The sequence below is a fragment of the Osmia lignaria genome, chromosome 14, assembly GCF_051020975.1.
Source record: "Osmia lignaria lignaria isolate PbOS001 chromosome 14, iyOsmLign1, whole genome shotgun sequence".
Classification (NCBI taxonomy): domain Eukaryota; kingdom Metazoa; phylum Arthropoda; class Insecta; order Hymenoptera; family Megachilidae; genus Osmia; species Osmia lignaria.
The window spans coordinates 6,325,358-6,349,033 of NC_135045.1; the positions used below are offsets into that span (position 1 = coordinate 6,325,358).

At 35.7% G+C, this 23,676-nt stretch overlaps 1 protein-coding gene across 1 annotated transcript in view; it reads right to left on the minus strand.

The window, feature by feature from the left end:
• Window positions 1–23,676, minus strand: part of LOC117605745 (alkaline phosphatase-like) — a 162,731-nt gene that overhangs the window by 108,766 nt on the left and 30,289 nt on the right. The window lies entirely within an intron of this gene.

The window sequence follows — 23,676 nt, forward strand, 5'->3', positions numbered from 1 at the left end:
TGTCCTTATGCTTCTGCAAACATAATCAGCGTTGCGGCTGCAGAGATGCCATAATATATTGCGCATTAAAGTTTATCGATCCATCTCTCGTAACTCGATGAAATTTACCGATAAACCAATTGTTTTCAACAAATTGGAAACACGTTGCTGATGAAAACGGCAGAGAATAAGCTGGTTAATTTTCATCGTGCTTCAAACTGGAAATTTGTTATAATTTAGAAGTTTGTTAAATTGTTCTACAGTTTATTAATAATTTAATTTTTATCAAGATTAATCTTTCCTCAATTATTTTTCTAATTTATTCCTTTACTTTCTAGGAGCTTGAATTTTTGAGAAATTTAATTAAAAACTTATTAGCATAATACCAGTCGTGTTTAGAATTATTTCTACTTTGTTTCTCTAATTAATTATTTCGCTAGATAAAATTCACTAAGCTTTGCAGTAATGAATCTGTTAATCAGATTCTCCCGATCATAGAAATTCTTCAGAGAAGCTTTTTCATACGTCGCTGCGTGGTATTTGGAGATTGATATGGAACATGCTTAAATAAGTACCTTGTATTATACAAGCGAGAACGGTTTTATCATAATATATGCATTAACGGTTATATCGTGAAAATTACAATCCCAGCTGGGTGCCTCATTTAGTCCTTAATCTGATTGTGAGTTCCGTGTCACGATTTCGTTATGTCGTAAAATGTTCGCCGATCGGGAAACAAACCGACATGAATTTATTTCTAACGAAGTTACATGGCTATAAAGCGCGTTTCCAAGGAAGTGTAATTAAAGCCGGACATTTCCTCGATAATAAAACAAAGGATTTTAATGTTGATACCACATGCAAGTAGGTTTAATATATCAGAGTCAGTTCAGTGTGACCAATAAAATTCACGCGATAAAACTTATAATTGTAATGGAACGTACATAATAGGATATAATTAACCATTTAGCGTGTCATTCATCATCAGTATAATATGCTTCTGGGTATTTAATAATTTTAATCAGGATTATATTATGTCAACTATTATTAATTGAAGTGCAATTAGACGATCGATATCACACGATTCTAGTAGAGGACACGTGAAATGTTGCTAATTAATTAAATGCCAGTTTCGATTTATGTACCTCTAATTTACAGTAGAACGTATTTATGATAGTTAGCTACTTTAGAAATTACTATTATAGAATGATTACTTCTATAAATGATAAATAAATCAATAACTTATCGTTAAATCAATAAATTGATAACACATGCGAGAAGATGTTAATTAAATACCAGCTTCAATTTATGCAGTGCTCGAATTTTCCAGCACGATGTATTTCTGGAATTTAGCTGTTCTGATAAAGGATATTTTCAATAGAGCACACAATATGCTAATTTTACATTAGTTTCAGCTAATTAACATTAGAAAATTAGAATACTTAATTAATAAACCAAAGTAATTTTCTAATCAGTTTACGTGGTACTCCATTTTGAAACAGAACTTATTTATAAAAATAAAGAACTTTTATTTTGAACGAAAGTAGCATAGAGGGTTCCATGTTGAAACTATCTAATGATAAATCAACGTACCAGCAAATATGTCTTTAATTGGATTTTTCAAACGAATAAAAGTTTGAAAAAATATTTTTCCACGCCGGTAATTAAGCAGTGTTTCCGCAAAAAGAAAGCAGTACAGCAAAGATTTTAATAAGACTAGCATCCCAAACAAATATTTCTCTAGCTAAAGATCAGCCTTAATTTAAGTTGAAGGCGGCAAAGAAAATAACACGACAATATTTCCCAGCAAGCGTTAGAATTTCGTATTACGAACGCTTGGATCCGGATACGTAAACAAGAATAACGAAAGCCCAGGTGCCATGGTATTTCGTCTTGCCGGGACACGGGTTTGTTGTGAATGCAAACAAATGAAGATCCAAGTAGTCGTGTTACAAGCACGAAAAGCGAATTATTATCCTGTTTTGCCGAGATAACCATGTGTTGTCCATGTTTCAAATCTCGCGAGATCAAAAGGGACTGTCTACTGTGCGTCCTAGCGAATTTCATTGCCGATGGATATTTTTAATATTTTGCAGTCTACCGTCGCACACAATACCTTCCATCTCTGATTCTGCAAAAAAAATATTTAATATCCTGCAAAAATACGAGTTTGGAAGTAGCATGTAAAAAATTGTGCAGCAAAAATGTGAGATTGCGTGAAAGATGTGCTTAATGAAAGTTTTATGAAATAATATTTTAATTGAAACGAAATAATTGTAATTAAATTATCGTTGCACTTGAGCTTGTTAAATATTTCAGTTTTCTAAATAACATGTTACAAAATTTGTGTGTTTTGATTGTTAAAGTGATTAGTTGAATTCAATTAGCCGATAGCTATTAATTGCTTACTTCTGCACGAGGATTACCGGAAAGTCTCGTTTTCGGATCTAAATTCCGGAAGCTGCGGATCATTGACTAATTGAGATTAAGCGGGGCAATAACATCGGTATTAATCTGCGTTGCATTTCCTCGATACTCCTATCTTGTAGCAATTACGTAATCCAGTTTCTGAGCATCGAAAATGTAGCCAGAAGCTCTTGAATCAATATAACGATAACACGGCCTTTGGAAGTGCGATAACAGAAATGAAAGTACATCTTCGATCTTCAGAGTTCACTTACAATTGATAAATCAATTTTACAAACGTGATAACATTCTTGAAATAAATTTAAAAAAAATATCGTGATACCTTCTTTATAGAAAAAAAATATTATGGTCAAATAACATTTGTATAGCTGTGAATCATTGAAATGTTTGATATCATTTACAGACACCCAGAATAATTTGTTTTATGTTGCGTGATTTTAAAAGCATTGAATTTTAAAAGCACTTCAGGAATTTACAATAATTCAAGAATGTCCATCGAAATTCAGCTGAACCGACAATCCGGATATTCGGGTCCGTGACAAACACAGGATGTTTATTTTTTTATTATAAAATTTCGACACGTGTTATAAATCCAGAATATTTGGAGTTTATTTTAACGTTACACGTATTCTCATATTTTTCATAGCATGTACGTTAACATGTACGCGCAAATGATTGACCTAATTTTGTTATGCCGGTCCTTTAATATCCGAGATTATCATGTTTAAACATCCTTTTGTAACAAATAGGCTGGTAATTTATTTATTTTCCATTTACATTTACATGCGGTTTCTAAAATTGTTATGATCGTAATCAATTTATGGTACAATTTAATTACATTTAAAAGAGACGATGTTTAAGCTAAAATTATAATATTTATTTCCCATGCTGCAGTATGTAAAAATAATGAAATTGACAGGAAATACTCTTGAATTTATTACATTATGAAACAGCAAACATTTGTATCACATGTGGAAATGTCATAAATCAACTTATTCTGGTTTTGCTTTTGGTTACATCCCAAATTCGAATTATTACACACCTATGCACCCGCATTTCATAAATCATACCAGGATCGTTAAAACGCCCAAACATCGACCACATTTTCCATCAAATGGTGCAGGAAAAGAGGAATTACCGAAGAGAAGTATATGCTTCAGTCGTTCCTAAATGGTCATATCAAACAATTTTAAAATTCAAATTTAATTTTTCCAAGTATTCTTCATTATTAACTTCGAAATCATTTGAAATTCAATTTTCTCGAAAACCTATTTCAAAATTTAAGCTCTCAATTTTCTACCTTTGATTCTTTTAATTATATATAATTATATTGCCTTTGTGATGTCGCTAAAGAGCTTATATTACTTTGAAATTTCATTCTTTTTTAAAATTCAACGCAACGACGCGATGAGGCTGGAACGCGGGTAAAGAATAAAATCGTCGACATTTGTTTCCGGAACACCGCAGTTCTGCACCATTTCGACGCCTTCAATGGGCGAGAAAAGACGTTAGTAAGCAGTCGCACGTGTTTGCACTGCCACGGGACGTTTCTTTTCGGTCGAACAAGTTCTCGCTCGGGACCCTGGGAATGCCTTCAATCCTGTAAGCTCTTGCCGATACGTGTCTCGCAGTTTTTCTCGCGAATCCTTGGCGAACTTTGATGGGAAAGTAAACTTCCGATTCTAGACGAGAGCAGCGTGCGCGCCGTTGTTGCATTAACAGGTTTGATCTTCCGTTCCTCGATCGAGCGGCACTTTTCGAATTTACACACCGTGCAAATCTTGTTCTGTTTATCGTACAGGTTCGCTCTTTGCAAAAGGAAGGATCTTCGAAGATCTCGAAACGAGGATCACGATTTTTATGACAATAAAGTACCATAGTAGAATATCCTTTAACTCCAACACAAATTAGTAAGTGAAAAGAAGAATTGAAAAACGAAAATCAAATATTTGTCTAAATATTTGTAGATATTTGTATTTATTCGGTTATGGAACTTTTATGATTATTTCGGTTCTGCCTTCCGCGAGCAATTTTTTTTCCCCCCAAGCAACCGTTCAAAATGTTCTCCTATCGAGCTGATATTTTGACGAATCTGCAATTGAAAACTGCAATTCAATCTTTAGCCTGGTGTTCGGTGTGCAGGTTTGAAAAGTGACGGAATCCAGCAACGCGTGTGAGCTTCGAGCAGAATGATCCTCAAGCGTAGCGTAGTCAAAAAGCATTTTTCTTTTGAAAATAATGGAACCATTCTCGTGGTGAAACCATTAGCGGAACCTTTAAAAGGTTGGTGTCCCAATTCGTATCGTAGCTCGCTAGAGATGCTCTCGTGATTTTCACCGAACAATTATTTCCCTTTTGTGCGCGTTTGCAACTTCCTCGGTGGAGTTTACTTTGCTGACAACTCAAACTAATCTCGGCACTCGAAACACGAACGGAGTTTAATTTCACAAACCAGAGAAGTTAAAAAAATTGGCCCTCTAATGATTCAGAAGAACCATAATAGCCAATAAAAAAAAGTGATCACACTTCACTGTATAATGTTGAAAAATTCAACAAAACTAAAATAGCAAAACGAAAAAATAGATAGAAATTAAAATTAATGTTAGTCTATGTGTTACGATAACACAAAATTAAGTTCAGAGCTACTTCCCTCTAAAATGGACAAAGTCAAACAAGAAATTCGAACTTCCTTCAATGGCAAAGGGGAAACGCCGTGCCTCCCTTTTAAGTACACGATTCCCATGAGTTCGTTCCGTTTACCCAGAAACTTGATTTCGTTTCATCGATTCGCCGTTGCGACGTCGATGTGGTCGCTCTTTAAAAACGACAAGAAAAACTGTCACCCTTAGGTGGAATAGAAAACGCTATTAGAGTCTGACCTACATTTATATTTTTATGTTTCTATTTTTTTATATTACTGATCAAAGATAAATAATAACGCACAAGGAATATTTCACTATCCAAATAAGTATAAAACAAGATTGGCCCATCGAAACCATTCGACCAAACGAAATAATAGTGTCTCCCTATTATTCTACAAAATCCATACGTTTGTCGTTTCGAACAACACCATGGCAATAACGTTTTGGCATCCACGTAATAAACCGTGGTATTCACGAGTGTATGTGTGTGTGTGTGCACGTACGCCACCGACATAGATCATTGCAGCCACTTACAGCATTATTTATGGCAATATTTCCGGTGCATACAATGCGCATCTGTGCAATAAATAACGGGAACCGAATAGATTCCGATTCTTCGTATGAACGCATCGACATCGACTTACGAAACTGTACCGGTGCAGAGGGAGTTCGCGGGTATTCGCCGACGTTTTTCGTTTATAACTTCCGCCTGGTCCGGCGAACCATAATTTTTCCCTCCGTGCTGCGAGATATTCGTTCATCGGTGGACCTTTCTCCCGCCTCATTTCTGTCCATTCTTTCAGCGTTCCGTTTCTGTTCCTCTGCCCTTTCCATTTTCATCTTCTCATTTCTCGTTTCGTTATCGACAGCCTCACGCACACGATTATTATCTTTTTTCCTGGCTGTTGAATAATTCCTTGGCCGTTCGTCGATGAAGCAACGCGGTTGAAATTCGTATCGAACATCCGTCTGGATCTCTGCCAGCTGCTCCCTCGCGCGTGTTCTCGTCGAGATCGCTCGTTTTGTATATCGTTTCGGTTATTTACGTGCCCGGGGATCGGTCTATTAATTACAATTTCAGCGACCCTGTTTAGGCCCCGGAACGGGGGCGGAAGCGTTTTCTTCGAGTAATAACTCGGGCTGTTTTCACTTCGTTCTCTCGCTGCTATCTGGAAACGAAATTTATGTCACACGCGACGCGTTGAAACGGTCTGATGCATATTTTCTGGTCGTAGCTGCAATAAATTACTTTTCGCGAATACGAACTTTGACAACAATGAATATATTTAGTATATTCTTTATTACCTCGACTTCGTGAAAATGTCTAGGAAAGATCGTAAAGTGGAAATAGGTATACTGCAGAAAACTTTATAGGGTAAAATAACGAGATTATTTATATCTTTCATTGCTTCTCAGGACACAACGCAACTTTATTAATTCTCTCTTTCCCCTGTTTTATTACTTTTCATGGCGATAGACTTTGGATAGCCGATCGATCCTGAAGTTTCGTGTTGATAAAACTTTCGTGTCAGCTTTCTGACGCGAATAAGAAATTTAAGAAAAAACCTAAAGAAGTAATTAAATTTTATACGATTATTATGTACAAATATACATCGACAATTTTCTTAATACGTGTAGAAATTTGCGAGCAGAAATTCGCTAGTTATTACTTGTTATACGCTGCGCCATTATGCATGCAGAATTTCCGTCGAATCGTACGTAGCTGACAGTAACACAGTTTCAATTCGTTCGATGTCGATATTCCGACATATCAACAGGATTACGGACACACTGTTCGAACAATGCGAGGGAAATCCGAGTATAACTTGTCGAAAATTTAGCGTGGAATTGTCACAGATTGAAATTAAACGGAGAAGAGGAAGAGTGAAACGAATGTTCTTCCTTGATACCAATGTTAACTCCGTCTATATAAATTGTTAAGCATCGTCTAGGAAATTGCTCGTAATCAACGGTAGGCGTTATTTCTGACTATTTACGTACTCGAACTACTTGCGGTAGATAGAGCAGTCGCAGCGACGAGCAATGAGGAATGGCTGATCTATACAGTCTTATACTACTGCAACTCGCTCACTGCCGGATCTGACGTACAGCTCTCTTGACTGATACATGTTATCCATTACTAGAGTTCGTATTCGCGTACATATAAACGTTCATTCCGAGGTGTTTCATTTACAAGCATACAATTTCCTGCTTAAGCAAGAGTAGATGCGGGAGCTTATATGAAAACTGTAGGAAATTTCGGGGGAATTGTTGCCACCTTTTGGAGCAGAAAGATTTAACTATTACTATTATTTGCAATTTAGAAAAGCCTAAAAACGTAGATTTGATAGCTCGCAAAGTAGAGTTTTATCAAACAGCAAGTATCTATTACTATTATTTTGTAATTATATGGTAAAATTTAAAAAAGGCCTGAAAATGTAGAAATGTATTTGATAACGCACGAAGTGGAGTTTTATCAAACTGCAAGTAACACCCCGTGGATGATTCTCTTTCAGTCGATTTAACGAGTGAAAATCGCGGAGACGGCACATTTTGCCGAAGCAAGGATGATTCGACGATAGAGCAATGTCGCGCATATCCAAGTACTTATATAGAAGCAAACGACCGCTGACAAAACGTGAATGCTCAAACAAAGCGTGGATGCCTCTGGAATCGGAAATTCGCGTTCCACTGAGCCAGACTCTACCTTCGCGAATCCGGTTGGTGCACGTTTAAGTGGAACGCTCGATAAATAGTCGATAACTCATACATCCTGCAGCTGTCCTCATTGTGAATCGAAATGAACTGGAGCATGAAGTAGATGGCTCGGGAGTAATGTTTATCAGTGTTTCATCTACTTTCCCGGTGATTTGAATACAAAAACAATTTCAAGCTTTATCGGTTGTTACTTAGAAGCAAAATGGGATCGCGGTCATAGATCGATCGTCAAGAGAATTCTTTTCACATTATCCATCGATTGGCGGTGAAATAGAGAAACTACTCTACAAAAGAGGAGTTATATCATGGTATGCATTGAAAATCCAATAAGCTTACTTGTAATTTACGGATCAACATGGATCGAACTCTGTGTTATTTAATCCTACACAGCGTTCATAATTCCCCTAGCATAATTAATCGCTAATAACTTAATACGTGATGCGATATTAATCCTTTCACCCCTGAATATGGATTTTGTTTAGACATAATTTATTGTTAGGAGTGGATGAACGGTGAAAGGTTTAATTCGTATAAAAATAAAGAAATTGTAGGTAATAAAAGTGAAGAATTTAGGGTTTGGATACTTCGAAGTAAAAGGAATCGCGGTCAAAGATCGATTAGTCATTAGAGAGAATTCTTCGTATCCAATTCTTCGTATCGATCTTCTTTCCCTTTTCGGTCTCGATGGCGTCGTACTTCGTATCCCTAGGGAGCCATTCTCATCAGTCTCCTTGTCCCGGAGTACGGATTACACGGTCACTGAATTCGTAAGTGAAACTGTCTCCGCTTTTAACTCGACTCGAACTTCGATCGTTAAAGATGTATCTGTACCGTCGATTTCGAACGGCGCGTTCGTATTACGTCGTTAAGTGTTATTTATTCAATGTCCCCTTCGTTTTTTTCCTCATTAACTGTTCGATAAGAATTCGATGAACTTCTTCGACAGATTTCCATCTAATGAAGTATCTCTTGTAACTGATAAATAGCTACGAGATTGCAATTTGCATAAGTACTCTCCAATTTCACTTAAGCAAATATCAAAAATTGTTTTATCATAAAATTGTATTTACAATTATTTTATCTATCACAATTACGAATCTTTCGTAACAGTTACAAGGAGGAAATGAAATCCCCCTGTCCGGAGATTTGCGAAATTTATTGATCATTCGGTGCGTTGACAAGAAGCAATTACACCGAGAGCGATGCAATCACCGTACAACCCTTGTACACTGGTTAAACGGCGGATAGAGTATCTATGTACACAGGATAATCGTTATTCAAACAGTTCGACGTTTACGTGTCGATAAAAGCAAAGAATTCAGCAAAGATTTTGTTTGATGCCTTTCATTGATCAGCTATAACCAAATCATAAATCGTTTACATTTCCAAGCGTTTTGCCTATAACGTTATCGCACTTGTTTCTGAAAATTTTTACCCGGAATTTCCATCGTAAAAACTAAGTAGAGCTTTTGGCACACTTTTGGCACATTAATAAGTGATTTCGGTAAGAAGATGAGAAAAATAGGGGGTGAGAAAAGGTAGGATGATGTCTCGTGTAATCCGTGGTATTTAATTAGACGAGAGAAGAAGAACCAACCAGACAAGTTTAATACTATGGCTAGCCATAAGGTACACTGGCAATCTTCTTGATACGCGCTTAAACGGTTTCACCTGCAACGATAAAAAAAGCGAAGCTCATTAACCGGGCTGGTTTGTCGTATCTCGGCCCGAAATAAAAGAGAACGAAGCCACGTAACGGACTTTGTTTAATAAAAGAAGGAGAAGGGGGGTGTACATAACCGATGATGTAGAATCTAATTACGGCCTTGTTCGGCCAGTTATTCGTATCTTAAAATAACCGTTCACCTCGAGCAGCTACGTGAAAAGCTATGAAAAGTAAATCTCCATTTCGCGATTAACTCCTGCTACCTTGAGAAAACGTTCCTAAGGGTAAAGTCCAGGTTGTATTTATTAAGTAAGCAGTTAAGTGTGAGGGATGGGTGCTAGGAGACTTGTTTAACGGGATACCGAAGTAATGGAACACTGGAAACGAGATCTTTCATTTTTACCTGATAGGAAAATAATGTCGCGAATTTCAACAAAGAATTTAACCCTTTGATAATTGACGAGGCATCAGTGTCATTGTTTATGAACAAAATAAAAAAATTGAATAATTAGTGCTTGAAGGTATTAATAATTAAATTTCATTTGTAATTGATAAGTACAAAATTTACATAAGTATTTATGACAGACAGCCTCTTACCGTTTAATTAAGTATTTACTGAACATGATGGGAAAAATAAACTTCTGTTGCTTAATTAGTAGGAGTGATACTCTTCAAAGGAAAAAGTTTCTGCAATACTTATTGTTTCAAACATTGAAGTTCATATAAGAACTACTTAACACAGGTTATTTCTAACGTCGAGCAACGTGAAATCGAAGTTCATTTATGAGATTAATTATATATTCACCAGTCATTTTCTTAATTCAGAAATATATATAATTTATTTTCTGGTTACAAACAATACTAATCGAATCATGTGATTAAACAGGAATGCAAATTAATTTCAATAATTAATTTCCTTCGGTATTGAATTGCAACGATTTAGGATAAAAATTTCTTCAATTAATTAATCAGTTAATTAATTTAATGTCTGCTGTTACGTCGGAAAAGAGCGTTTATTTGTCCGTCTGTTATTACCAACAAGTATGAAAACAAATTTCCGATTTCATAATTAACTCGATAGACATTGATTGCGTCTCTTCAGTTGCGAAATGTCTGAAATAATTCTGTTTCCATTAATTACGCAATCAAATATATTATGCATATTCAAAAGGGGTTTAACACACTTCTGAATTGGAAAATCTATTATATCAAAACTGAATGTAATGCAGATGGAGAATATTATCAACAAGGTTTATCTGTGTCAATTATATTACCATTCTTTTCACTGATATTTTGAATATCACATCGGTAGATAATTTAATTACCTTTTTTAATATGTTCGCTGTGAACTGAGAACTTTGGACATTGTTAGCTGAATAAAATAGGTAAAAATAATAATAATAATTCGTAACGTCCACAGCGAACATTATAAAAATTAAAATATACATAACATAAAATTAATTTACAACATTATTTTACACAAAATCTCTCATTACATAGAGTTCTGCTTTCACACAGTTGTTCTCAATGCAATTACATGTCTTTGGTCAAATTCAACACTTCAAGCAAAGCTCAGAAGAAACCTTCTCTACAATCGATATTAATTAAATGTGTACGATTTGGACGGGATCAAATGTGAATTCGTAAACAATGATCGTGAACCGGAAACCAGACGAGTACTGGTTCAAGTACTACAAAATTAATTTAGCAAAGCGGTCGTGACGTCGGCTAATTAAAATCGAGTTTTGCAACCAACTATTTAAGCAGCTTCGAGATTAATTATCGGGAAATATACGTTTAAGAGATCAATACGAATCAGGTTTTACTTGTGCGCGTGAAAATTCCACGAAATAACCCAATTTTTATGGTTCAAAGTTCGAAGGTACCAGGTAAAAACTTCTGTTTCGCGTAAAGGATTAGACCGGTAGTTTAACGAAGCGAGAGAATAAATTCTACCGTATGAATAAGAAGAACTGATTAAAGAAACGGACTCGATGTCTTACGACGGAACAGCAAAATTCAATTAAGCGCCGGGATCGCTGGATTTGTTAACGTAAATTGAAACGAGGGAGAAAAAAGTCGGCAAAACGGCTTATGCATAAAACATGAACGAATGAACGATATAAGATTTCCATTTCTCGTACAGATCATTTCAAGTACAAAGAAATTATCCCAGTTACTTTCTTACTTCGACTCTAGTTGTCGCGAAATAAATTTTCAAATCATCTAGATTTTGTAGAATGATTGCATTCTTGGCTGAGACATTCTTTAATAAATGAAAGTTGGCTTATGTGACTATTTTTTATCTGAATAAAATTTCACATTTTACTATGTCATTCGATAAAAACATTTTTCAAAAGATTAATCATCTTTCGACGGATAATTAAGCTTTTGTTGTCATCTATTCAAGCAGGTTTCATAGAAATGGAAGATTCGTAACACATAAAAGAATTTGAACGATTTTTTTGTCAAAGTTGTAATGAAAGGATTGAAAAACAGGAAAACCGATGGACTGGTTGCAGTTTAATCGCGAATGGTACGAATGAAAAATTCCGAAACAATTCAACTGAAGAGCATTTCCAACGAGTATTTGCCTCGAAATTTATGTTGATTACAGACATTTGAACGATGCACGGTGGTCGCGGATTTGCAAAGCTCACGGAAGGATTATAATAACGCTCAGTGCTGTTCCATTTTTGATTTTCGTTAGTCCTCGCTAAAGCGCAGCGAACGCTCGATTTTCTGCCGGCTGTTGCTCGCAATGTGTTATCTTAATGCTCGGTCCCGAGCCCGGCATCGGCTATCGACAAGTTTATCGGTATTTAACCATAATGTATCGTGTATAAAGTTATCGTAAACAAGCGGGAATTGTTTGCCCACTTACGCGAAGCTTTGGAAAAAAGAAGGCTCTGGTTTAGCTAATGGTTAACCGATAAATTCACGGCTTTAAATCTTCGTGCTCGTTTAAACGTTTCAGCAACCAATTATCCGGTCTTTAATTTATTTATGATTCAAAATTAAATATTTGTGTGGCTTTAAAAAAAAGAAGAATTCAGTGAATAAATGCGGTAGAATTACAGCGAAACAGAAATAAAACATTCTGTTTTTCAGACTTTTGAAATTTATTGCGATTTTATACCGCTTTCATGAACGCACTAGAACAAAAATAAGCTTTTAGTATTTTAAAATGATCATGTTGCGCCGGCTACGGGAAAGGGAATTATATGCTATTCCATAGTAAAAAGAAAATAAAAAAGCTCTTTGATGGCCTGCCTTGTGCTGTCATGAACTACCTAATACCATTTTGTCGCGTATCACATAAAAGGAGCCAGTTGAGCTCTAAAACGCTGGTAAAAATTCTGTCGCTAATAGTGTTTCCAAAAAATAGCTTATAAAACTTCTGCAGTAGCCTGTAAATTGTTTTAAACAAGCTACTCTACAATAATTAAAAGCATCATAAATTCGAAGTTAAAAACAGATAGATTTACAATAAATATTTTATAATGTTAAGATGCAAATTGTGTATAAGGAACGAGGAAATACTTATTCAAAGTGAATCGTTACATTTATGGAGGTCATTATTCTTATATTTCGCGTGGATGTCTACAGATTTATGGTGGTATATTTTGCCAGGAACCACAGTGTGATGGATGCTCAGCGGTTGACCCTAATCCCTTGAGGGCCGCAATGCTGGTTTCAAGTGGCGGAGAAAGTTGTTGTCGTTTCAGTAGAACAACCAAATGATAGTTAATAAAGTTGAAGCACTGGAATAGTTCTCGTTACCGTTTGGTGCATTTTCTTCCTTGGCCATTCCCATCGGGATACTTGATAGTTTGAATTTTCGTACTTTCATTCCATTTAGAAGATTGAATTCTTCAAGTAATCTTTGATAGTTCTATCCACCCTTATTTGTTTCTCAGAAATTTAGCTTCTATCTACCTTTAGAGCGTTGACATTTTTTTTTTTTTTTATTTTAATTTCTATGCTTTGAAAGTTTATAAATTCTAATTAAATTTCAGTAGAAAGTTATGCGTTAACGATGAAAGGTATCGAAAGTTATATTCATCTTACACGCTTACAATGTACAAGGATCCCTGGTGATTGAAGTGAAAGGAGCTTACTGCATAATAAATATTCCGATACGAGCTCTCACTTGATCTTATCGGGACCTCAAGAACTATCGGAAAATTTATAATGAATACTTGAGCAGAGGGTTAGCAAGATTGACCTGAACGAGTCACTGTAATAAAGCCTCTCACCTACTTTATAATTCCCAACATCCCTTTCGTAACGCGATCTCCAGGTAACAATGGACCCTGAATTTCCATTAGGAATTAACCAAAGGATTACATGGGTCCGAGGAACCTATTACTTCGGTTAAATACACATTCACTTCTCTTTCACCCGTCGCCAACTTTCTGCTTTAATCATTTGTGCGGCTATTTGTTTTCCTTCTATCAACCCTAGAGAGATCAAAGAGGTTTTCATCTAAAAAGTTTCCAAAAAATTATTTATTTTCTGAAAGAGTACTAATTCGAATTTGAAATTGGAACGAAACAATGTTGCTATTAACACGCTTCCTCTTTGGAACATCAATATCCGATGCACACGAAGGAGGAACCCAGTTTCATATCAATCACTGACGATTTATTAAACGCAAGATCGACTGGGTTTCAGGATAAATAACTTGACAACGTCATAATCATACATCATACGAGAATATCATAAATCAACAGGCCTCATCTTTGCCTGTATTTTCAATTTGTAAAGCTCAGCCGTCTTTTGAAATGGATCATATTTCATAGGGCATTCTGATCATTTTAAGAAAGGGAAATCATTCTATCCGTTCCTTGTAGCATTAATACAGACATGCAAGTTCAACGGGTGTACATCCATCTGTCGATACTTTCGGATATAAACGTTCGAATACGTAATATGTATTTATCTACCGTACCGAAAGAATTGATTGATCGACGTTCTGTAAAAATGAATCTCCTTTGAAGGAAGAAATTCATTTAGACTGAGCTGTCTTTCTTCCTGTTTGCCAGGGTCAATATAAACGTTGAATTTAACCTGTAATCGGTTTGTGCTTGGTCTTTGAAAGCCATCGAAATCAAGCGAATGCCCCCTTTCCCTTTCTCTGTCACGTTCTTTGCGAATGGTCTGTCTGTACAAGCGAAACGATGCAAAACACACAAGATTCGGCTTGGTTGAATCGAGTAAATAACCGGAGCGCGGAAAGGGAGCATCCCGAAAACGGCAAATAAAAGGAAGTAACGGAACGTTTCTACAATTCCGATAGCGGAAGGCAAGGTAGACTGCGTAACGATCGAATAAATAAAGTTAACTGCACCTTCGACTAGCCGTGGCAGTTCCAGGCCATTTCTAGTCGACGCCAGGCCACGATGGTAAACAACGCCGATCGAAATCCTCTCCCTAATCTGGTTGCAACCGAGAGGGAAACGTTTGCCACGGCATTAACACCGAAGTATCATCATATCGACGAACGTGTATCCAGCACACGTAGCGACCCGTCCCCTGATTTACATGACGACAGGATATTAACACGTTCCCTGATACACGTCTGGACCACCGGTGACCCGTCACGTTTGTTAGATGTACGAGTTTCAACCCTTTCACGTCTAGTTCCCAGCCATTCGAAATAATTCAAAATTCTTTAAATTCTTTATATCTCTAGTTAAATCGATTCTATTGATCTTTCATCGAAGAATTTTTCTCCAGTAAGAAACGTGTCAGAGTGTGGCAACTCGTAAACGTTTTAAACTCCGTTCGTTAGCAGAGAAATGCTTGGGCACGGGGAAACGAAAACGGTTAACCGTAAATTTTCCTATTCTCCTATTATCCGGCTCGTTATCATTTTAATGTCTGTCACGGGAAAGCGGGAAACTTCGGCCAGGCCAGATATTCCGGCAAGGTGACGAATTCATGAATATAAAGCAGCTCGGCCCATTCAATTTTACGACCACCGTCTGCCGGTGACGTGGCGGCGAACAACTAGGATAGACCTTATTGTGTAATACAATCGCGACTCTTTAGAACTGGATGCTAAGTAACAGGTGCGTTTCTTCGTTTCTTTGCTTAACCCAGGGTGGATTGTTTGACTGTGATTAAGTGTACCAGCGACTCGTGGCACCGGTGTGTACGTACTGTTATTTCATTCATACAGGTATTCAGAGTTAGCAGCTTCGAGTTAATTTGCTTTGAGCACTCTAATTTGTTCAAAGTAAACGTAATGACCCATCTCGACGGTCCGTGAAGAGCGTCGCGATGAGTTATTAACGCGTTCACTGCCACTGTGCAAACCGTGTATAAACGACATATTTCAACAAGAATTATTCAACGTACCTTCGTTTTGCAATATACTGACACTAGGAATAATGTATGTATTATCTGTTATTTTTTTTTTTACCATCTCAATTATCTTCCATTGATTCGAATTAACGAATCGTCCAATTTTCATGCGTTATTTTAAATTAGCCTGCTTTATTCCTAAAGTATATCGCGTAATTGGCGGAGGGTATTATTCAATGAACGAGTCGAATTCAGCCATAGAAAACGGATGAGCTCATTATCCGATCTTTTCGCGTACGGGCTGATGTACCAGAAAAAGGGGCGACTTTGCCGCGCGTTTCTTTATCTGGCAAATTTTATGAACACATCGCGGCAAAAGAAGAACCGTCCATCGTTGCTTTCGCAACGAGAATACACTTGTACACTCAGCATTCCGTATCTCCGGAGAATAAGACGTATTCAACGGTAACAAGCTCACCGTCGGTCACGAGACATCGCTGAAATTATTGCCCCATTGTGTCTCGAAACAAGATCAAATTTTTCTTAAGACCTGAATTTCTTCCCGCGGTAAAGAAACAAGATAAGAAATGTAAATGAAATAATGTCGGTTATTATTAATAACGAGTATCTTTAGAAAACTTGAAATCCAAAGTGCGGAATATGCAAACGATATCAGAGATCTGCAAGCGGTAATTAATATTCTGGTCTTTCGAATCGCTTAGAGGGCGAGGAATAACTCCGTTTTTATCGGTCGACAACAATCTACCGAATTTCACCGAACTCCGCGATTTTCACTAAACTTCAGCAAAATTTCTCCGGAGGGGAAACAGTGCTTGATATCAGTTTCTCCGAACAACCGACGACTCGGCGAACGAAGGCGGCTGCCGCTTGAATATCCGATAAATTTTAATTGCATTCCTTTCGACCAATAGATCGTTCCTCGTCGCGAATATTACGCCCACTAATTGCACAATAACCACCCCGTTCCTTTCCGACGCGATGTAACAACAGAGACTCGAGGTCTTAAATTCGCGATGGAATTTCCTCGTTGTTAATTATAAACAGCGGCCGCGTTAATGCGCAATCCGCGTGAAAATATTTATGGAAATTTAGAAGGGAAATCTTTTACTTAAAATACTTTCGTAGAATTTCATTTACGAACGAGATCGCTGAATCTACTGAAAAAGGCAACGAATCTACCGGATGTTTAATTGTTAGGCGAGTAAATGGTTCTTAATTTACATTTGCCGGTATAATCGGAGAAAATGCTGGCAGAAATAGAAAAGTAAGAGGTACGGATGGAAAAATGGAAGGGAAGCGAAATGAGCGATGATAGAAAAGATATAAGTAAAGTAAAAGAGAAAGAGCAACAGGAAAACGGGGAAAAACGGAGAAACAGGAAGGAAAAAGAAAGAGGAAGAGAAACGAGAGCCCGAAAACGATATAAAAGAGTTGTTTCAGTAAAAGTTTCTTACCTCCGAGGAAAAAGTGTAATGTAGACTTAAATTTTTTATTACATTGTTACCGGCTGAAAGCCCAATAGTTTTCTACCTACAGCCACGTGTTTTTCATTCTGAAACGGGCCCGATAAAGTAAATAAACTGCAGTTTGATAGGAATTAATGAGAATTGATCGCAAATGTTTCTTGCAGTACATTAGTTTCTTCGGTGTTGCAAGAAACTTAAAACGAAATGAAAATTCTAGCAATTTCAATTTTGCAAAAATCCTTTCAAGCAGAGAAACATCTGAACCGTGGAAAGAACGTTAGCGCGAAAAATAAGCGAGAAAAGTGATTCGTCAGACAGGAAGAAAACAAGAAAGCTACAAGTAGAAAAGAAAAGAAACGGTACTGAATTAAAGATTTTTTGAGAGCAAACACTATGGTAATGCATCGTTAGCAAGTAACCCAGAATGTTAAAGATGAAACGCGGCAACTAGAGCAACGGTGGGAAGAATTGAGAAGAAAAGTCGGGTAAATAAGGATGCGCTATGCTTTTTCACGAATGAACTACACCGAGCATCCAAATAATTAGGTGGCAGCTGCATAATTGAGAGAGAGAAGGAAAAAGAAGAAAGGAAGTTTCTCATTCTACCCAGCGCGTTGTGTCCTATACAATAGTGTGGTATTTATATTAACCCCGTTGACGAGAAAGCAAGAATTAAAGGAATTTATTGAATGCACCGGTCAACGTGTAATTCGTTCATTTCAGAAAGTGTAGCATGAATAATTAGATTGAGCTGGAATAATTAATACGAAGTGTGCGCTTACTTTTGAAAAAGAAACGTGACTTTACTTGAAACGACTTGCATGCTTCATGAGTTTGTGCATTTCAATGGTGCGATTCATGTGCAATTTAATTATTCAAAAAGAAAGACATAATTATTTTAACAAGCAATTGAATATTTTAAAAATATTTTAAATATCAGTTGCATAAAATAAAAATTACAGAGTACGAATATTTTTATAATTCGCTATACTTTCTTCTGATGAATAAAGAAGCTTACACGTTGAATATTTACTAACGGGCATTGTAAATAGCTAAATGTAAAAGCAGTGTAATATGATGTCAGCGAAAAGGAACTCATAGTAAAATCTGTTTGATAAATTTGTCAGTAAAATCTTCTGCTCTTTGTTCCATCTAGTATACAAATAATTTTGATGAAAACAGGAGAGCTTGAAGTAAAAGAATGGAAGACTAATCCTTCTTACGAAGAGGATCAAGTACAACGAAGAGAGGAAGAAAATTTTTGATAAAGAGCCAATTTTAAAGTTTAAATTGCCGAGAAGCGGAAGAATTAGATTGATTGTCAGCTAGTGAGTGACGTTTGAAAGGTGAACGGTGCAAAAGGCTTCGATCCTTTTTCAATTTACACAATACCACTCGAGTTGAGGATCGAGAAAAGAGTGTTTACTAAGCTTAATTAAATCTTCGACTAAAATAAAAGGATCAGCTTAATTCCCTGGTAAATCTGCACGTCCGAAGATTTATAGCTGCTTAAATCTCCGCGAACCCTTTAAAATAATTGCACAATTAAAATGTCGATTCAAATTATTTCCTGATTAACGATTGTATTTACAAAATTTAAATTCTATGGAGTATTTTCAACGTAATTAAACATTTGCTGTCCATTTAATGAGTCAATTGAAACACCCTTTTATAAAGCTGCAGATAAGAAATTTATCCTAGAATTTTCATGTTAATTAAAACATTCCTGTTTCAAAGAAATTTTAACTAACTCATACCTAGAAAACAAACTTAAATCGTGAACTTTAATTTCGTTATTAACGTTTTAATCCAAAGTTGATTACTCAAGTAATTACCTAAATGAATTTTTACTTGTTTTTCTGTCGCTATTTACGAGCTTCGAAACGGTGTTCCAGTTCTCGAGCTTGGCAGCGAGTCGCGGGACCGGAAGCTGCATAAATCTGTCTTAAGCGTCAGAAAACGAGCACAAAGATCCGCGAAACACTTGGCTAAGATTCAGGAGGATGATATTGCAACGTTGTTTTCTGTCTGTAGTGGATGCATATTACTTACTTTGACATATTTAAGAACCGCGACAGTTCGGCGAGAAAACATTAAATGTCTCCAGCAACAATCGTCCCGTGTTCTCAACAAACAAGTTACGATCAACCATCAGCTGTTGTCTTTTATTATCTGCAATATTTTTTTCCTCTGGATTTTTTGCAAATTAGCTTCGAAATAAATTAACCTGCTTTATAGACAGAATAGATTACTTTATTAGAATAAGCAATTATTTAAATAACAATTTGATACATTTGCTCCCAAAACTTAATTGGAAAATGAATAACTTCATTATCATCTCATTATCACGCGTTCAGTACTCATGCTAATGATTCTCATTACAAGTAACAAACACATGATAATTCAATTCATTTTAAAAAGAAAATCTTAAAATGGTAAACACCCCAGTATTTATTACACATTGCAACAAATATTATAACGGTTTAAATAAAAGGGTATTTACCATCATTCATCACTAATTCATAAAAATGGAACTTCAATTAGACGAGTGAAACAAAACGTGATTTCAAACAGTAAATTAATTGCTTCTCCCTGTATGCGGAATCAAACGTCCACAGCTCGTTATTTTATTTCAGTAGCAAATTTAATTACCTTTTGTATCATTGTAAAAATACGGGTAAATTGGGTTTATTTTTCAGAATGAGTGCAAACTGTTAATATGTAAATCGGTTCTAATTTGTTCCATTGATTTATAATTTCCAGCATCACTAGGTCAATTGTAAAATATTTTTCAGCAACACGAACGTCAGTATTTCTAAATTACTTGCGCTGCTTTCAAACGGCTTCATTAATCATAAAATTATTAATCAACGAATGCAACGACAGAAATCGTGAATTCATTTCCTTTCCTCGTAATACATTACAAGGTAGTATAGGATACTTTTGCTTTACTGAGTCGCGTTTATGTTACAGGTACGTGACCAATTTTGTCCGCTTTATTAATTCCAGACCTTATTTGTCTCTTTCTACCGTCTGCTACGTGTTAGACGTGATCGAGAGACATGCAATTTATTGCGACATTGTTTTCGAATCGAATCTCGCGTTGCTGGTAAACCAGGCCACGTTAGGAATTAGACGTCATTCATTTCGTGAGCTTTCATACTCGTGAAATTTGCAAAATTTGTTAAATCTCCTGTATAGCATAACTGAAATGACTTTATCAATAAGGTATCCAGTGGCGACGAAAGCTTAAGGATGTTAGGAAAGTTAGATGGTCGAAGCACTTGCTTTCGGTATTAAGTGCAGGTTTAAGATAGTGGCTTCGAGATGATGTTGTTTTGGAAGAATGTGCAAGAGGTGGTGTTGAACTAATTGTGTATTCATGCTTTCATAGAATTCTGTGAAATTTGGAACTTTTGCAATTTTCTAGCAAAATGGAAGATAGCTAGTTGGAAACTTGGAATTAAAAATTTGAAAATTAACTATTCTTATTTTCAATAATTAGAATTTTAGCGCATTACTATCAGGAATACAAATAATGTGAAGTAGCAAATTGAAAGGATGAAATTAAAAATTTGAAAATTAGCCACTCTTTTTTTTGAACAACTAGAATTTTATCGCCTTACTATTAGGTATATCTATTAATAACGTAAAGTAGTAAATTGAAACGTTGGAATTAAAAATTTGAAAATTATCTATTCTTAGCAATTACCTCCGGCAATCAACGTAATAATTTCCACCTTCTATTCTATCCATATGAAAGGGAGTCGTTTGTTACGATGATATTTTCGTTTCTCGTTGAAAGATCGAGCTGTTGCATGAAAGTGGAACTTCCAGAATTGAAATATGTACACGATGTGCTACGCATGCATCGTTCAGAAAAATAAAATCAGAAATCTTTGCGACATGCGTGGCACGTTTCTCCTGCTGACAGTGTCAACGCGTCTGTTGAATTTATCGTGTTTTTACTTTGCCACGAAATTAGCTCCAGATAAACAAAGAACGTGTTATAGAGCCTCGTAAAATAACGTCATCGAATGATTTTCGTTCTCGTATTTCTTTGTTTCGACCAGCTGACGGAACAGTCTTTATTTTATTATTTCGATGGAAAATGTTTTTACGCGGGTTCCTTTCAAGCTTCCTCACATCTCTTCAAGAAAACTGAATTAAACCCAGATGGAATACTGGAGTAATCTGATTCTATTTACACAGGCCTAGGTTTTATTTTTAATATCCCTATTACGTGGAAACGAAATGTTTGCGCGTTGATTGCGTTCTCAAGTATGATTTATAAATTCGTTGCATAATAAATGAAGAAATTGTACAATCTTTCTTTCCTTAATTCGTTAAAGGATTAATAGCAGAGATACTGACTGCTTGGCTATCTGGACAAATCATTTATATTCCAAGTAAATTACGTAGCTAAGGTGCATCCAATTTACCTGAAATCTTGTTAGCAGGATAAAGAGGTCTGTCAAACTGGAACATTAATTATCGTTTCGTTAGCAAACGCTGGATCTACTCATCAAATAATAAATTTATCAGAAAAGTTTGATAGTTAGGAGTTTTATTAAAAATAATTACAACGGTTAGATCTTTCAGATATTTCCTAATCACTCATATATTACCAGAGAAAGAAATCAGAACTCAGACTTTTCTTTTCTCGATATTAATTGATGTATCGCAATCTCGACATATAATAACTGATAAATCATAAATTTCCTGGATAATAATTAATGTACCATCTGGGGTTGAAGTTTATGATTAAGAAATAGGTCGATCATTTTCCAAGCAAACTAAATCCTAACTTTTAAATTAATTACACTCATTAAACTAGGATTATTAAACACGTACAGTAAGCGTACAAATCATTTCTCTAAATCTAATTACAATCGGTATTTGAACAATTGACGAGGCTCGAAGAACGCCATACGGTCGAATGATGTCATTTTAATGCCTACCATCGGTCCATTATTCATTTGTTACCACCCTTCTATTAATTATTATCCTGATAAACGTCATGCGATTCGCATTCCCTCGATAAAATCGTTATTCCAACGAGGCTTGCGACCGATGAAACGTGCAATTGATCGGGTGTACATCACTGCGACTAGTAATTAACCAACTACATTCGTTTGTTTTCTCCTTTCATTTTTCGTGCAGTCGAAGTGATCAATTTCCGATTGCTCATCTCGATAAACTTCGCGCTAGTTGTCGATCGTTTACCACGTTAATGCGGAATTTAATGTGTGTCGTTAATGCAAAACCATGGATTTTCACCGGTAAAACAACAGCTTTTATCTAGAGTCGCATTCGTGGCTGATTGCGACCAGTTTTACACGATTAACGTTTTTTTACAGCAACCTGTCGGGGGTGTAAAACGCACAATACCATTGTTTAAAACAAGAGCTTTAGAAACAAGATTTCAAAAATTTTTTTTTAAATAAATTTTGACACGCGTGTTATCATGATCTCCCGCTTCACTCTTTAAAATTAACGTAGAAAATTGGTCAAATTAATTAAAGTTCAAATTCAGAATTTTGTATCATTTCAGAGAAGTGAGACTTGATCTGCTTGAAATGAAATTTGAAATGAATGTCCGAAACGTGGACGTTATGCAAGAACGAGTAAAATGAAGGACCTTTTGTTAAGAGCTGCATTAGAGCAGATAACACGATATTTTATCAGTTTCAGCGGAAATCAAGCGAAATCGTATAATACGGGCTGCCACGGATTCTCCCCACATTTAGAATTAACTATGACAGGCTTATATTAAATGCTTGCGCTTCTGATAAGAAGGATTTTCCGGAAAATCCCTACTTTTTTCTTTTAAACATTTCTGATTCCGGGGATCTTCAGATTAAACTGTGGTTTAGTGTACTTTGTAGATTTTCAACGGAAAGAGCATTCTTTGTTCAAAAGAAAACCGTTTTCTTGAATTTATAACAAACATTTAATTTTACAGTTTTTTTTAATGGTACATGTTTATTTCTTGATATAACGTATATCATTGAATTATTATAAATATCATAAATATTATTTTATATAATATTATACAAATTACCTGGAAATTATAATAAATTGTCATCAAATTTGCGGTTACGGGTATCAAATGAACTGTAAATTTGATTTTAATTTGCGTAAACACCAAATATATGGGTGTATTATTAATTCAAACAAAATACTGTGGAATGTGGTAAATGATTGCATACCATTTCACCTAGTGCATTTAAAATAATTTTAAATTTAATTATTATTTAAAAGGAATTTATTTTACTTCTTCCTTTTCTACCAGTTCAGTGTGAGCAAAAAATTAGCTCATTCTTTAAATGATCAAATAGTTAAATAATTCATAGGGTACGTTTTTATTCATTTATTTAACCATTGTGTGGATAAGCAAGCACTCGGGTACCCAGTTCTATATTTCCTTTTAACAATTTTTTGT